Genomic DNA, 17766 nt, shown 5'->3' on the forward strand with positions numbered 1-17766 from the left:
AACACAGACGTTACAAATGTCTCATAGGCGTCTTTGTTCGCACCACCTGGAGGGAGGGGCAACGCTCTCTCCGACCCGGCGCACAAAGAAATGGTTAAAAGTTTTAAGTTAACATTTGTCCCTTACTATTTCACAGTTATGATTCTGTATGTAACCTAAGGTCTGTCGTTTCCCATCGTGGTGCTTGACTCAAGTGGAGGTGTTTCCCCGAGCGTATACACACTCCTATCCCGCGCTGCGGGGATACAAAGACGGCCGGGATCTCCCTTCCTCTCCGACCCTGGGTTTAACATCGTTTTTTTTTATTATGTATTATATTCGACCTGGTGGTGATTCATCCCGTTATCCTGGCTTTTCATAAGTTTTACTTTAGTTTACGGTGAATAGCGTTAACATTAATGTTATGTAGATATTATGTATTGTGATGTCTTTAACTTAACTTGTTTGTCAGAGCTTTACTGACACGAAGTTGCATTTCATAGCCCCGCAGTCTTTGCCCCACCCTATCTCTGCTCGCCGTTGTTGTTGCCGTCCAGCTGGCCGTTGTTCAAGGCCTCATTAATTTCCGTCACTCCTGAGGTGAGGGCGGTTGAGCCTTGGAGTCAGTTCTGGTTTTTGTCTGCCGCCGTGCTCTTAATTTCCTTCCCTCTTCAACCTTATATATGATATATTCGCTCCTGTCTGGGTGCGATTCAATTTTGACTTAGGAAGGTTCTGATTGTCATATGCTTCGGGTCGAGTTGCATAGAAAGTATTAAAGTATGGAAATAACATTTCATTTGACTTAATGATGGTGATGGTTCAGTAGGCGTAACTTGTGGCCTGGTTTAATTGGAGTGGGTGTGAATATCAATAACTTTAGCCTACCCTGTTGTTAAATTCCGACTTTAACGTTACTTTAATAGCAATACAGAATAATTGAGCTTTTTGTCTTAACTAGGCGAATGCGAACTTCTGGTGACCCCCGCAGGCTTGTTATTCAGCTGGGTCTTGCCCGCCTTGAGAGATATACAACACTCTTTTAAATCAGCTCCCTGTGGCCCTCCAACCTTCTGCTCTGGGAATGTTATTCTTAATTTCAGGTCCAAGGCCTTTTTGGGTTTATCTTTGTTTCCTCAGCTGCAGGAGAACAAGGCGTGCTTCTACCTCCCTTTCTGTGTGCACGTGTTCTAATTAGCTCGGAATCCCTAACACACAATCAGTGATGATTCCTGGCTTTCTGTGGTTATGACTTAGACAAAGGCGCCTCTGCTTCCTTTCACTGCCTTTGCCTTGAAGCAAGGTTGCAATTCTGTCATCCTAGCCCTCCTCTCGTTCATTAATTAACAACACCTGGTGTTTTGCAGTTTGGTGCGCTTTGGTGTGTTTCACTCATTAAAAAAAACAAGTAAAAAGATAATATATAAAAATCATCAAATATTATTAATCTCAATTATGGAAGAAGGGTTAGGATACAACATTCCGCCCTTTTAAAAATGACCAGTGGTCAAATGGCCACGGGTTATTTTTAAAAAAATGTATACCCTTCTTCCATCATGAACCATCGATTGTCCTCAAGTTTTGCTGCTATTCCTTACAACGCGCGCGTACGTGTCACAACTTAACAGGTTATATGTGACAAGAGAGAGAAAAAATATTCTAAAGGAAGGTAAGACGATAAGGGAGGGAAAAATTATTCTATTGACTACGTGTTATAGGAGATATCGTTAAAAGATAATTTCTACAGTTACTCTTGGGTGGCATCATCAGGCCTTGGCTCTATCCCTGTTCCTGGGCTTGAATGGTAGGTGGCTTGTGCCTGCGATTAGTCTTTTAAGTTCGGCATTCATTTTGGCCACATGGTATGTTAAGGTTAGAATAGCCAGGACTAGTATGATCATCCCTGTTGCCCCTGTGATTCCCATCCCCATCTGTTGATTTCGCTGATATCCAGCCTCTTCGGTCGCCCAAGTAAGATCTGTTATGTTAATCTCTGATTCGCTGAGGGATAATTTCACCATATGGAACTCTTTACTGTTCGACAAGTTGGACAGAGTGCTGCTTATCTCAAACTTGTGGCCTCGGAATGTGTCTACTATTTCTACCTCCGCTTGGTGTAGGCTTTTGTCTAGGTTATATAATACCTTGTCTCCTATGCGTACGAATGTTCCTCTTGGTATTGTGACCAGTGCGGCGTGGCTTGGAATCGGAACTTCCATGGTTATGGAGTGTTGATCGGTGGAAACAATTGCCGTGTCTAGAGGGGTGCTAATCAACCACTGGGCATTAGCTATCATGGCCACTGTTCCGGTTCTTTCTTTGGGTTTACTTAGCTTAAACTTGCAAGTTTCCTTGGAGCTTAGGTTTGACGGACCACACATTATTTCTGCTGGATCTTGGATATGATCGGCGAGTGTCTTTAGTGTTTCGTCCTCTTGTTGCATTCTGATCAGGTCTTCGGATGGCTGGGCACTGTTCAATTGGGCTCTGGTTCCAGCTTCTGCCGGGTTCTTCCCACTTCTTGTGACCAGTCTTATCACGGCGATGTCTTGGTTCGTCGACTCTTGTTGTCCGTCTCTGTCGGTTTGGTCTTCTAGCTTCCACGGGGTGCCTTCCAGGCTTCCCACTTTTGCTATGGCATCTGCTTGGTCGTTCCCAGTTTTCTCTTGACCAGGTATCTTGGAGTGCCCTTTGACTTTCTTCCAAAATATCTTCATATCCTTGTTCTGAACCATCTTATCTATGGCCTCGAATAGTTCTCGATGGCGAATTGGTTTATTCCTATGGTTCTTCATCTCGTTTTTTTTCCATATGGGTAGGTGGTGCAGGAAGCTGTGCTGTACGTAGTTGGAATCAGTGCATACCACCATGGTCCGTATTTGGTTATCGGATGCCATCTGGACAGCGATGTGTACCCCGACCAACTCTGCATACTGGTTTGACTTTGGTCCCAGCTGAAATCCCTCTTGAATCCCTGTGAGTGGGCCAGTTTCCCAAATGACTCCTGACCCAGCGTGAAGCTTGTTCTCCTTCATCTTGGAGCATCCATCGATGTATACCACTGGTAGGTCGGCACATGTCTCCTTCCTGAAGGGCAGGTACCTGTTGTCCTCCGGAGGTATCTTTCCGTCCTCTGCTTCTATGCTGTCAAGGGTACAATCATGTAAATCGGCAAGACCTTGGGCCATTGGACTTTCCTTGTTTTTTGCGTATTTCACTGTGATTGGTAGGCCTTGGAGTGTCAGTGCCCAGCTGGCTATTCGGCTGCTGGTTACGCGGCCCTCTCGAATCTTCTTACTGTTGAGGTATGCCAAGGATTCATGATTCGTTTCCAGGATGATCTTCTCTCCGTTCAACAAGTTCCGAAAATGTTGTATGGCCCAGATGTTTCCAAATATCGCCTTCTCACACTCGGAGAACTTCATCTCCACTCCCCGGAGGGCTTTGCTGGCATAGGCAATAACTCGTTTCTCTGCTTCCTGTCTCTGGTACAGTACCGAGCTGATACTATGATCTGAGTATGCGGTCTCCAGGTAGTATTCTTTCCCTTTCTCTGGGTATGCTAGGCAGGATGCCTCTGTGATCTGTCGTTTTAATTCTTTTTCTGCGGCTTCCTGTTCCTGTCCCCACTCCCATGGTTCGTCTTTTTGCAGTAGTTTAACTAAGGGTCGAACGATTCCTGCGTAGTCGTCCACGAACTGTCGAAGGTAGTTGCAAATCCCTAAGAAGCTCCGAAGGGTCGTGACTGTGGTGGGCGATTTGAGTGCGAGGAGGGCTTCAAGTCTTTTGGTTTGGGGTAACATTCCCTCAGTGCCGACCTGGAGCCCGAGGTAGTCCACCCTTTTGCGTGCCCACTGTCCTTTTTGTATTGAAATCTTTGCGCCTGCTTCCTTTAACTGCTCGAGGGTGTGCTGGAGGCTCTCGAGGTGTTCTTCCCATGAGGAGTCCTTGACTAGTATGTCGTCGACGTAGACGATGGTGCCTCGCTCTTTTGCGTCGCCCATCGCCTTGTGGAGGAATATGTTGAAGTCTGCGGGTGAGTTCGAGTATCCGAACGGGCAGCGATTCCAAGTATACTGTATTCCGTCGAAGGTGAAGGCCAACTTGTATTGATCGGTTTCTTTTACTGGCATGGTCCAGAAGCCATTTGCTAGGTCCATTGTGGTGAGTACCTTTGCGCCTTTTATTTGGTTGAGACCGTGGTCGATTTTTGCCATTGGCCATCGAGATAGGGGAACTGTTTTATTGAGTTGTCGGTAGTCAATCGTGAGTCTCCATTTTCCCGTGGGTTTTAGTACTGGCCAAATGGGTGAGTTGTAGGTCGAGTTGCATTCCCGGATTATGTTCTTCTTGAGTAGGTTCTCTAGGGTTTCTTGGATCGATTCATAGGCGGCCAGTGCAATCTTGTATTGTTTCACGTATACCGCTGGTGCTCCCTCCAGTGTGGGAATAGATACCACATGTAGGTCGGTTTTGCCACAATCATAGGAGTCTTTGGAGAACAGGGAGTTGTATTTTTGGAGCAGTTGTCGTAGCTCGTCTCGTTGAGTGTCGCTCTCTAGGGCGTCTGCTGCTTCAATTTGTTGTTCTATTTGTTCTTCTATTGTAAGGACTCTTTTCTCTTGGTTTGGATCTAGGGCCTTCGTGGTTTCGGGCGGCTCAATTGAAAGTTCCTTTTGCGTTACTATCGGTTGAGTTGCCTTGGCTTCATCCGAGGGTAATACGCTCTTGCCCTTGTGTTCTCCTTCATCAGTTTGCAGTTCGTCGGTTTGGCCTCCAGGGGGCAGTATATACTCCATGAGGGGACGGTCATTTGGTGATACTGACTCTAAGTCGGCTTCCTTTCGGTCTTCTCTCAGTCTGTTAGTCATTAGCTGAGTGATTCGAATTCCTGCTGGGAGCTCGTCTTCGTTCCTGATTGTCGTTGATAGGTCGTCGAGCTCTTGTGTTATCACTTGGATTCCCGTGGAGTCTCTCATAACGTCTTCATCTTCTGAGTCCCTTTGTTGCTCCGGCATTGACTGTGCCCAAATTTGTCGGGATTCAAGGTTCATAATGGGTTTCAGGCGATTCAGTAGTTCGATCCCAATAATCAGTTCTTTTCCTGGGTATTGTACGACATATAGGGGATGGTTCATGTTGATTTTGTTGAACGTCAACTTCGTCATAACTTTGCCCAATGGTCGCATGTGGGTCCCTTCACATCCTGAGTAGGTAAGTTTACTTGGCATCTTTTGTAGTGTTTCATTCTTCCTCTGGAGGGCAGTCTGGAGTTCGTCAAATAATTCTCTGGATATCATGGATATTTCTGCTCCAGTATCACAAAGGCCCTGGCTGGTCAGGGTGTCTTGCAGTATTACTTCCACGTGGACTCGTCCGACTGGTCCTACGGGAATCAATTCCCCCAGATGGTACCCTTTTCCCTCTGGTACCACTTCGGTGATTGCTTCGAGGCTTCTTGTCTTCCCTACGTTCACTTGGGCTACCTTTGCGCTGGGTGTGTCCTCCTCCTGTGTGGGTATAGTTGGTATTCTTCCCTTCGCTACTTGCATGGGAGTCTTCATACTCCCTAGGAGCTCTTTTTCCATCCTAATGTGGTGAGCATATCGATTCCTGTTAGCTAACGGTGGTCTATGCTCTATTGTTAGTGGAGGCGGCAGTGGGGGACGATATGGTAACTGGTTTGGTGGGCGTCGGCCTCCGCGGGGTAGGTATGGCCCGTCACTCGCTCTTCCTCCTCCATAATTCCAGCCTCCGCCCTCTTCTGCATTCCATGGTGGTGGCGGTTGTGGGTGCCAGGTTCCTCTGGCCTCGTTCCTCCCCCCACGTGGAACGTTATTCAGCGTGTTGTGGACGGGTGTTGATTCTATTGGGTTAGGCGCCCTCTCCTGGGGGAATTCATGTCCACCCCGTGTGGCGCTAATATTATTCCTTGGAGATTCGCTTCCCTCCAGATCGAGGCATTCTTTATCTCTGGTGACGATGTGGGTTTTGGCTATGCCAGTGGTTTTCCGTCCGTTCACCCAGGCCGTGTGGGCCTTGCTTTCAATCTGGCGTAGGGAGGCAGTCTCGGGGTCCAACATCATTCCTACTATTCTCACTATTTTCAGGTCTCAATGATTGGAAGAACATCACTTTTAAGACTGTCTTATCTCCCTGGGCATTGTCCACGTCCCCTGCGTAATATGCTTTCTTAAGGCGTAGGAGATAATCTCGTGGGTCTTCGTCTACACACTGGGTCATCAACTTTGCCGCGTTCAATCCTTCGGATAGTGTGGAGTATTCCCCAAATCTCTTAACTACTGCTCGGCTCAATTGTTTAAAATCATTTCTAACCTTGTGTGGTAGTGACTTTACCCATGGAATAGATTCTTTATGTAAGGTCCGTTTCAACAAACTCGCTTTTTCATCCCGTCTCCTCAGCCCTCTAATCATTGCCTCCTCTTCCACTGTCGCGATATGTGTGTGGATATCCATAGTCTTATTGTGGGGGTCAAAATCGGGAATTCTGACTAGAGCCTTGTCCATTAGTTTTAGTGTCTTACTGTTAAAAGTGTGTTGTTCGTCATCAGTGGTGTCGGTTCCTGAGGAGTGCTCCCTTGAGCTACCCCTGTATCCACTATCACTGTTGTCATGTGTCCCGTGTCCGTGTCGTGATCTCCCTCTGTCCGAGGATTCGTATCTGTCCCGTTGCTTGTGTCTCTTGTTTTCCTTATGTGGGTCTTGTGATTCGTGCTTGTGGGTTGGTGTGCGTGATCTCCTTGAGCGGTGTCTATGTGGTGAGTGTTTTTGTCCTCGACCTTCATGCTGCCTACTACGTGTGTGGTGCCTGCTAGGTGAGGTGTTGAATTTATGTTTGTCTCGTGCTTCATGGTTATCGGGATTCCTGTCTCTGTGATTTTTGGTGCGGGTGGTTTTGCGTGGGTGATTTTTACATGTCATGCGTCCCTCTGGTGAGCTCTCTCTGGTACCCATGTCGTGTTGGTCATTGTCAGAGGAGTCAGTGTCAGATGAGCCGTCACCATCACGGTGGCTCTGCTTAACATAACTTTTGTAGTGCCTTTTGCACCTGTTACGTGGGTCAACTTGGCTCGGTGATTTCTGCTTATCCCATGGCTCATGCTTGTGTGATGTGCGTCTCTCTGGTGAGCTCCTGTTACCCGTGTCGTGTTGGTCATTGTCAGAGGAGTCAGTGTCAGATGAGCCGTCACCATCACGGTGGCTCTGCTTAACATAACTTTTGTAGTGCCTTTTGCACCTGTTACGTGGGTCGACTTGGCTCGGTGATTTCTGCTTATCCCATGGCTCATGCTTGTGTGATGTGCGTCTCTCTGGTGAGCTCCTGTTACGTGTGTCGTGTTGGTCGTGTTTGTGCGAGGTGCGTTTCTCTGGTGAGCTGTCTCTGTCATCTGCATCATGTCGGTCATACTTGCGTAGCGTGCGTCTGCCTGGTGTGCTGTTTATGTCATGTTTCCCGTCTTGCACCAGCTCCGCCCTTTCCCGCTCTATCATTACAGTGTATCCTGATGACTTAGGGTTAATTATTTGTCTCTCTCTAACGTTGGGGTGGTCGGCCTCATGTTTTCCCGTTTGTATTATTATTTCCTCTTCTCTCTCCTCGATTTGCGAGGGTGTTACTTTATCAAAATTGCTTTGCATAGTAGCCATACTCATTGTGGGATCTGGCCCTGGGCTACGTCCACGTGGCTCGGAGTGTGGTAAATTGTTACTCCCGTATGTGTTCTGTGTATCAACGTCTGGGTGTTTCACTGGTGCATTTAGTGCGGATTCTTTCTCTCTCACGAGGGCGTGCAGACGCTCTACCTGCACCATTAAGGACAGTTTCTCTTGTCTCTCCCTTTCAAATTTTTCCTCATTCCATAATCTTTCTCTGTCTGTCTGTGCGAGGAGATACGAGTCTACCCTCGCTATTTCTGCAATTTTTACGTCACGTTTGGCTTTGCCACATTTCATCACGTCCTTAAGTAGTTTCCTTCTATGGGCCTTAACATCTTCTGTATGGCTCCCCTCCCATATATCTCTCTGCTCCGTCTGCTGGCTAGCAGTCCGTCCAGTACGTTTTAACACAAATTCCCGATATTGTTTTTCCATAGATTCCATCTCCTCCTCAGAGGTCCACTCTGTATCAGTGTTATGCGTTGGTGTGTCAAACTCAGAATGTTGTGGATCCTGTGCCATCTCTATTATGTAGTGTGGTTAATAGACTTAAGAGTGTATCTTAATTCTAACATCTCATGTGCGTCGTGAGTTACTCTAGAATTCCCCTTCAGAGCACATATAAACAATTGTATCACAGGATGCGTCAGTTCAACTCGAGCAAATAATCTCAGCCCAGCTGTCTTTGTTATACTCTGCTACTCTGGTATTTCCTTTCAGAGCGCGTTTTGTTTGTATACCCCCGTTTACAATCACAAGGCAACGTTAGTTCACAACACTTTGATTAACACATCAGTGATTCGTTCCTGAATTCATGCATAAACCGTCTGCGAGAGATCCCGGACGAGCCCCCATTATGTTGTATATGTTGGGTTAAGAAAATTTGTTATGTTGTATGCGTGCGTGGGTGAAATTATTATGTTGTACCTGTGTGTTATGAATATTCAGTGAAAATAATAATTATTAAATGAAATCTGGCCAAATGTGTAATTATCCGGAAATATGTTAATTTATGTAATTACGCACATTTTAATTATGCCAATTCGAGAGGTAATCGGATTAATTATGCGAGTGGGTGTAATTATGATAATACAAGTCGTTATGATAACCAGACCCCGCCTTGGTGACGAGGGTGGGTTATCGATCGGAATAAGGCAATTAATCGTATGCAGTTATGCAGGTGTGGTGTAAGTATGCAAGATTAACTTAGATTAACTCGGCATCGTTGTCTAGGTTCGTCTCATTCTCGCTTTAACATTCCCAGAGTTTTTATTCGTGGTTATATTTTTAGGTCCCCGGTTCACCCCGTTATCGCTTTAACATTTACTGAGTATGTATTAGTGTGTTTATTAAGGTCACCAAGTTCAAATCTCAACGCAGAAGCAGATCTTATGCATAGATTTCAGGAAAGAATCACACAACCACTTCTGTATTAATCAATTTATTACTAATTCAACCTTAACTATGATATAATATGCGAACTCTCAATCCCGGAACGTCAACACGGCATCAATACAGTATCATCAACGATTGTCTGATTTCACTTTGACAACTGCACATGGATCCCGCATAACGCGATGGTTGTTAGTGAGAGAGAGTCGTTAAAACACGCAAATACTATGCTAAGAAAACCTTAATGTTAATGAATGATTATACTCAATATTGTTCATAACGCGATGGTTGTTAGTGAGAGAGAGAGTCGTTGAAATATGCAAATACTATGCTAAGAAAACCTTAATGTTAATGAATGATTATACTCAATATTGTTCATAACGCGATGGTTGTTAGTGAGAGAGAGAGTCGTTGAAATATGCAAATACTATGCTAAGAAAACCTTAACGCTAATGAATGATTATACTCAATATTGTTCACGCAGTACCACACTCCTTATTGACCATACGCAACCCTTATCACGTTGTTAACACCTTGGGTCACGGGACAGTTGAATATTCTGTAGAGGATGCGAGTACGTGCGGCGATTATGACTGAAAGATACTTGAAAGATTATACGGCGATAAAAAAAACACAATCAAAAACAGTTATTATTCTTAAAGGCACCAATCTCAACAGATACATCGGCAGGTTATCTGACAACAGAACGGCTCGGAGTAAGGGCCTGCGACGGTGCTCCTTTTCCGAAGCTCGTTATCTTATACCAAGTTTACTAATTGGGGACCAGATCACCTGATAAGGATCCGGTGGGCCACCACTCCCCACGTGAGCGTGGCTCGGCGGAAGGAGGTGCCAAGAATCAGTTCGTATTGATGGATCTGTTGGGAATTTATGCGATTAAGAGTACAGCCCACTAAATATTAAAGATAAAAATTAAGAATACTCTTATAAACGACGGAGGGCCATCACTCGGTCTCGTTGTGATGCTTTCCAGCCACGGATGGCTTATGGGTTCGAGTGTTTTTGAGTGGTAAGAGTTGTCTTGAATAGTCAGTGTTCGGAGTCGATTCTTTAGGTCAAACAGACGCCTGGTGGTCGTGTGGTGAGGGGGCGGTGCGCGTCATACGTATCAGTCGATCCCCTGTCACCGTGGCGAACTGGTTCGGATGGCTGTTGATACGCTGTCGCAGTTCGGAACCCGGTCAGTAGGTGGCGCCCACAACTCGCTCGTAGCGTGCAGCTCTGGGTTGTCGCCGAACCGCGATGCTCACCACTCCGGTGGCAGCAGAGACCCCCGATTCGGCAGAGGTTGACGAGCTGAAGATGAGTCGAGCCGACCCGCTGGTCGCAGCTCGCTCCTGAGTCGACCCTCCCGGTCGAGCTCGCTCCTGGGTCGACCCGCTGGTCGCCCTCGCTCCTGAGTCGACCCTCTGGTCGCACTCCTGAGTGGACCCGCTGGTCGCACTCCTGAGTGGACCCACTCTGGTCGCACTCGTTCCTGAGTCGACCCTCCCGTCGCACTGATTTCCAATGCTCAGGATCCTTTACTTTATGCCGAAAAATCCCCCTGGATCCCGCCCACAAGGCGGGGCTTCTTTCCGATTTTTGCTGTGTCAGGATCTGTCCGTAGGCAGGTGTGTCCATGTGTGTGTCCGTACGTCCGTATGTCCTTGTGTGCATTACTCACGGTATTCCGTTGTCCCACTCCCTCCATGAACCCACGAGCAAACAATCAGATGTTACAAATTGCCTCGAGGTCGTCTCTCTGTCTGGCCTTCTTCATGAACCCAAAACACAGACGTTACAAATGTCTCATAGGCGTCTTTGTTCGCACCACCTGGAGGGAGGGGCAATGCTCTCTCCGACCCGGCGCACAAAGAAATGGTTAAAAGTTTTAAGTTAACATTTGTCCCTTACTATTTCACAGTTATGATTCTGTATGTAACCTAAGGTCTGTCGTTTCCCATCGTGGTGCTTGACTCAAGTGGAGGTGTTTCCCCGAGCGTATACACACTCCTATCCCGCGCTGCGGGGATACAAAGACGGCCGGGATCTCCCTTCCTCTCCGACCCTGGGTTTAACATCGTTTTTTTTTAATTATGTATTATATTCGACCTGGTGGTGATTCATCCCGTTATCCTGGCTTTTCATAAGTTTTACTTTAGTTTACGGTGAATAGCGTTAACATTGATGTTATGTAGATATTATGTATTGTGATGTCTTTTACTTAACTTGTTTGTCAGAGCTTTACTGACACGAAGTTGCATTTCATAGCTCCGCAGTCTTTGCCCCACCCTATCTCTGCTCGCCGTTGTTGTTGCCGTCCAGCTGGCCGTTGTTCAAGGCCTCATTAATTTCCGTCACTCCTGAGGTGAGGGCGGTTGAGCCTTGGAGTCAGTTCTGGTTTTTGTCTGCCGCCGTGCTCTTAATTTCCTTCCCTCTTCAACCTTATATATGATATATTCGCTCCTGTCTGGGTGCGATTCAATTTTGACTTAGGAAGGTTCTGATTGTCATATGCTTCGGGTCGAGTTGCATAGAAAGTATTAAAGTATGGAAATAACATTTCATTTGACTTAATGATGGTGATGGTTCAGTAGGCGTAACTTGTGGCCTGGTTTAATTGGAGTGGGTGTGAATATCAATAACTTTAGCCTACCCTGTTGTTAAATTCCGACTTTAACGTTACTTTAATAGCAATACAGAATAATTGAGCTTTTTGTCTTAACTAGGCGAATGCGAACTTCTGGTGACCCCCGCAGGCTTGTTATTCAGCTGGGTCTTGCCCGCCTTGAGAGATATACAACACTCTTTTAAATCAGCTCCCTGTGGCCCTCCAACCTTCTGCTCTGGGAATGTTATTCTTAATTTCAGGTCCAAGGCCTTTTTGGGTTTATCTTTGATTCCTCAGCTGCAGGAGAACAAGGCGTGCTTCTACCTCCCTTTCTGTGTGCACGTGTTCTAATTAGCTCGGAATCCCTAACACACAATCAGTGATGATTCCTGGCTTTCTGTGGTTATGACTTAGACAAAGGCGCCTCTGCTTCCTTTCACTGCCTTTGCCTTGAAGCAAGGTTGCAATTCTGTCATCCTAGCCCTCCTCTCGTTCATTACTTAACAACACCTGGTGTTTTGCAGTTTGGTGCGCTTTGGTGTGTTTCACTCATTAAAAAAAACAAGTAAAAAGATAATATATAAAAATCATCAAATATTATTAATCTCAATTATGGAAGAAGGGTTAGGATACAACAGTTCAGTGTTAATCACTGGGGCTCCCATAGAGTTCTGTGTTAATCACTGGGTCTCCCATAGGGTTCAGTGTTAAACACTGGGTCTCCCATAGAGTTCTGTGTTAATCACTGGGGCTCCCATAGGGTTCAGTGTTAATTACTGGGGCTCCCTTAGGGTTCGTTGTTAATTCTAGATTTGAAGTTTTCGTGACTGCAAGGGTCCATACTCTTTAGTTTTTTCGGTAAAGTCACGTAGGTTACAAAATAAAATAAAAATAAATTAAATCACGACGTTTCGGAGGCAACACAAGCTTCCGTCTTCAGGTGGCACCGTCACAGCAGTAATTTTGCTGTGACGGTGCCACCTGAAGACGGAAGCTTGTGTTGCCTCCGAAACGTCGTGATTTCGTTGTTAATCACTGGGGCTCCCATAGGGTTGAGTGTTACTCACTGGGGCTCCAATAGAGTTCAGTGTTAATCACTGGGTCTCCCATAGGTTTCAGTGTTAATCATTGGGTCTCCCATAGAGTTCTGTGTTAATCACTGGGGCTCCCATAGGGTTCAGTGTTAATTACTGGGGCTCCCTTAGGGTTCGTTGTTAATTCTAGATTTGAAGTTTTCGTGACTGCAAGGGTCCATACTCTTTAGTTTTTTCGGTAAAGTCACGTAGGTTACAAAATAAAATAAAAATAAATTAAATCACGACGTTTCGGAGGCAACACAAGCTTCCGTCTTCAGGTGGCACCGTCACAGCAGTAATTTTGCTGTGACGGTGCCACCTGAAGACGGAAGCTTGTGTTGCCTCCGAAACGTCGTGATTTCGTTGTTAATCACTGGGGCTCCCATAGGGTTGAGTGTTACTCACTGGGGCTCCAATAGAGTTCAGTGTTAATCACTGGGTCTCCCATAGGTTTCAGTGTTAATCATTGGGTCTCCCATAGGGTTCTGTGTTAATCACAGACCCATAGATTCCTAAAACCCTAACCCTATAAACACATAAGGCTTTATACCCCTAACCCTCAAAAGCCCTGTACTCCGAAAACTATAACCCTCTAATCCCCTTCACCCTTAACACCCTCACCTTTTTAATCCCCTTAAACCCCTCACCCTCTAAACCCCTCACCCACTAAACCCCTATGCCTCTAAATCCAACCCCCTAACCCTTTGAACCCCTAACTTTCTCCAATCCCATTATAAAGGTTTTTTTTTGCGGTAAGATCGTGTAAATATAAATGTGTCTTAAAACCCGTCACCACCCGATACAGCCAATTAATAAAGTTTGTCACGTGAATAAAGAGTGCCAATTAGTTTCTACTTTAGCACATCGGTGTGTTGGAGACTAACCCAAATAAACCTTTATTATGAATAACCCCTCAACCCCATAACTCCCCCTGCGCCACCCCCCATGTCCTCCCTCACCCCCCTCACCCCCCCCAGCTGCTACTTCCGTTGAGGCCGGGGCGAGTGGAGGCGGCGCTGTGCATTGTGGGTGGCGAGAGGCTGATTTGGATTCCCGCTCACGGCCACCGTCGGTGGCTCGTGGCGGCTCGCTGGCTGGGCCTCCTCTACGTCGACTCAGCCAGAAGAAGGTGAGAACCAAGCTCGGTGTGGACACATCAGCAGTGGCGGTGGTGGGGGGGAGACAAAGGAGGCACCTGGCCCACAGGTGCCTCCTTTGTCTCCCTCCTCTCTCTCCCCGTGTCTCCCTCCTCTCTCTCCCCGTGTCTCCCTCCTCTCTCTCTCCCGTGTCTCACTCCTATCTTTCCCCGTGTCTCCCTCCTCTATCTCCCCGTGGCTCTCTCCTCTCCCCGTGTCTCACTCCTCTCTCTCCCCGTGTCTCACTCCTCACTCTCCCCGTGTCTCACTCCTCTCTATCCCCGTGTCTCCCTCCTCTCTCTCCCCGTGTCTCCCTCCTCTCTCTCCCCGTGTCTCCCTCCTCTCTCTCCCCGTGTCTCCCTCCTCTCTCTCCCCGTGTCTCCCTCCTCTTTCTCCCCGTGTCTCCATCCTCTCTCTCCCCATGTCTCCATGTCCCCTTCTCTCTAGGTGGTGCAGGTTCAGGAGTTTACTGGCTGCACTCCGACCTTTGGCCTTGGCTGTCGCCCAAGTGGGATTGTCGCACAGCAGTCAACCCATAGCATCAGTATCTGTCCCATGATCTCCTCCTGCACCTAGCCTGGCACAGCAGTCAACCCATGACACCTGACTCTATCCCGTGACCTCCTCCTGCACCTAGCCTGGCACAGCAGTCAACCCATGGCACCTGGGTTGTTGTGATATCACCATCATGTAGTTGCAAATTACGGCTGTTGTCGTTGTGAGTTTGTAGGTTTTTGTGTGAGTAATGGTGCGTGTGTGACTTTCATGACGTGTGTGAGAGTAGGTTGGTAGGGGTGTGTATCATGGTGAGTGTGTGGGTGTGCGAGTATTATGGTGAGTGTGTGGTTGTGTTGGATGGCTGGCAATGTTGATGGGTGGTGATGATGCAAGGCTTGTGCTCGAGAATGGCACACTGAAACTAATAGTGGAGCAGATTGACAGTGGAGCAGAGCGCAGTGGAGACGTGGGGCAATAGAGCAGAGGAGCAATGGAGCAATGAGGCAGTGGAGCAAAGGAGCAGTGGGGCATTGGAGCAGTGGATCAGTGGGGCAGATTAGGGGTTGATTTGTCGTGAAGAAGGCGAATCACCTGAATATGTGCTCTGAAGAAGAACCATTTCCCAAAACGTTTCTTTTTATCTATTTGTCCTCGTCCCGCCGCACACACAGCCGGGACACCGCACACACAGCCGGGACACCGCACACACGAGCCAAGGCACATTAAACCAACCCAGGCAGCACTCGCAAGCAATGCAACGTTACGTTGTGTCCTCATGAGTTCAATTTCACAAAGTTTATAGTAACAACAACAACAAAAATATTGATCCTAATTCTTAACCGGGTGGCCTTAAGACTTAGCACGTGCAGGTGTTGTTCATTGTCTGCACCAGACCCCTCCAGCAGTCTCATTCTGGGTCAGCTGCCCCTTACATGTCCTGGAAACCATGGCATGAGGAGCACCTGGATGAAAACCAGCATGGAAGGGGCCCAGTGTGGGGCTGGCTATGCTAATGGAATAGCCCCATGTGTGTGTGTGATGTGAGGTCTCCTGGCAGCAGTCATTCTCCGCTGCAGTGCTGGCATCTGCTGCTCCGTTTCATTCCCCAGCTGTGGTCCCAGTGGCACCGTGGGTCGTGTGGTGATAGCGGTCACGGTTGGCACCGATCCACGACCACCACCTCTACTGGGCGGTGTACCTGCCTCCACAAAGTAGCATGTGGCGGAGGAGTGAGGTGAACGCTCTCGCCATGCGAGCGAGGCCCCCTCGCTTCCTCTTCTTTTCGTGCATCTCCACCTGCACCTCCTCCATCTTCTCCTGTCTCATCCTCCTCCATCCCCTCTTCTTCATCCTCCACCGCCATCTTCTCCTCTACCTCCTTCTCCTCTTCCTGTGCCACCTCTGTCTTCTCCATCTTCTCTTCTTACACTCGCACCATCTCTTCCTCCTTCATCTCCTCCTCACCCTCTTGCACCACCATCTCCTCTACCCTCTTCTCTTCCTCCTCCACCACCACCATTGTTTCCGCTTTGTCCGTAGTCTCCATCTCCTCCACCACGACCATCTGTTCATCGTTTGTTGTCACCTTGTCTTCCATCTCCGTATTGTCTTTATCCTCTCCCTCCGTGCTCTCCTCCATTGTCACCATCACAATCTCGTCCTCCTTTGCCTTCTTTTCCTCCAATTTCTCCTCCATCTCTACTTCATTCTCCATCTCCTTCATCTCTTCCTTCGTCTCCTTCGTCTCCTTCTGCACAACCTCTGACTTCGCTTCAAAGGCCTGGAGGAGTGAGGAGGAGGGCTGCTTTGGCTCAGATCTGTGAAGAGACAAACACGACACCGTTCCACTTTCCTGCTACGGCAGACATCGCCATCTCCCATGGTCCGTGGGTGTAATGCGTGGCGCATTAATTCAAGCTTAATACAAACAGCAATAACGACATGGCCAGTGAGTGTGCTTAGCATTGGCGCTGTCATTCTCATGGGGCAAGGCTATCCTTGAGATTGATTCAGCTGTGTCTCACACAGACTGTTGTAGTTTCACAGTAGTGGGTGGCCTTGCTGTGTCAATTTAGCTGAATCATTTGTAGTGACATTTTTCTTTCTATGTGTATTCTAAGTGATCCCTTGGACATAATGGCCTACGCATTTAAAATGACCGGTGGATATCCTGAACATCCACTGTGACGAAATGGGTGTGTATCTTTGTGGTTAATGCGGCGGCAGTAATATCCAGGGCGGGAAGCAAGATCTGAACTGTAAGTGGTGAGCGATGAGTGCGCGACCCTTTGGCTGCTTCAACCAATCCACGATTTCGATAAAAGATCCGACAGTGATTTGAGGTTGACAGAGCCGCCTCCCTTGACGTCGAAGGCATCTCAGAGTGCATTGAGCGCGATGAGCCACTCACATCTCGCATCTCTCATCTCAACGCATTTGAAATTGGACACCCCTCCCAGTGGTAGCTGTCTCTGTGCATTACAAGGCAACTTGGCAGCTGGCCTGGAAACAGGCAATTATTACGGTGGATGGAGGGTTAAATGGTGAAATATGGCCGCATCGTTATCTGGTCTCACCCAGAAACCAATTATTGAAAGTAAATCTGTCCACAGTATAGCGCAATGTACACGTGGGGTTTGCAGTGTCTGTGTATTTTGTGAGTGCGGCAGGGCTGGAGCACCTGTGCCTCAGCAGCAGAAGGGACCTGGGTTTGATTTCCACGTTGGGCCACGTTGGGCCACGTTATCTGTGTGGAATGTGCTGCCCCCTGTTCTGGGAGGATTCTGCAGCTTTCTCCCTGTAACTGAACCCACACAATGCAAATCGCTCAATTTGGATCACAAACAGCAGCAACTTTGTTACCAACTGCGAGCAAACTTGACAGGACCCTTCTGAAAAAAAGTATTGAGACTTAGTGAGGCTCATCCTGCGTAAACAAGCATGATAATAAATAAATTAAAATAAACACGCACTGGACACACGCAGAGTGGTTTACCGTGGCTCAGCGCCTCCAGAGTTTGCTTTCTCTTCTTGGAAGCCCTCTTCTGCAAAGCTTGGAGCAATCGGGCCCTGCACAGGAGTGGCGGCGGTGGTGGTGGCGGCGACGGTGGCGCTGGCGGTGTTGCCAGAGGCGGTGTCGGTGGTGGTGGTGCTGCTGGTGATAGCGGTCTGGAGCCAGTGTTGCTCGATCTTGGCGAGGCGCTGCTCCTCCTCTAGGCGCTTTTCCTCCATGAGGCACTTTTGCTCCACTAGACGCTTCTCCTCCACTAGATGCTTCTCCTCCATCAAGTGCTTCTCCTGAAGTTTCGCCTCAATGAGGCACTTCTGCATGAGATGTTTCTCCTCGACAAGCTTCACCTTGCAAAGCCGACTCTCAAGATGCTTCTTCTTCTCG

At 47.7% G+C, this 17766-nt stretch overlaps 1 protein-coding gene across 1 annotated transcript in view; it reads left to right on the forward strand.

The window, feature by feature from the left end:
- Positions 1 to 13720: 13720 nt before the first annotated feature.
- The window catches only part of LOC133340093 (uncharacterized), a 149640-nt gene continuing 145594 nt past the window's right edge, over positions 13721 to 17766 (forward strand). Inside the window, exon 1 of the mRNA XM_061548159.1 lies at positions 13721 to 13867. The gene's annotated coding sequence lies outside the window, so the exon portion shown is untranslated. The remainder of the gene's footprint in view (positions 13868 to 17766) is intronic.

This window comes from Lethenteron reissneri, unplaced genomic scaffold (genome assembly GCF_015708825.2).
Source record: "Lethenteron reissneri isolate LAM-NWPU_2019-01 unplaced genomic scaffold, ASM1570882v1 scaffold_74, whole genome shotgun sequence".
Lineage (NCBI taxonomy): Eukaryota > Metazoa > Chordata > Hyperoartia > Petromyzontiformes > Petromyzontidae > Lethenteron > Lethenteron reissneri.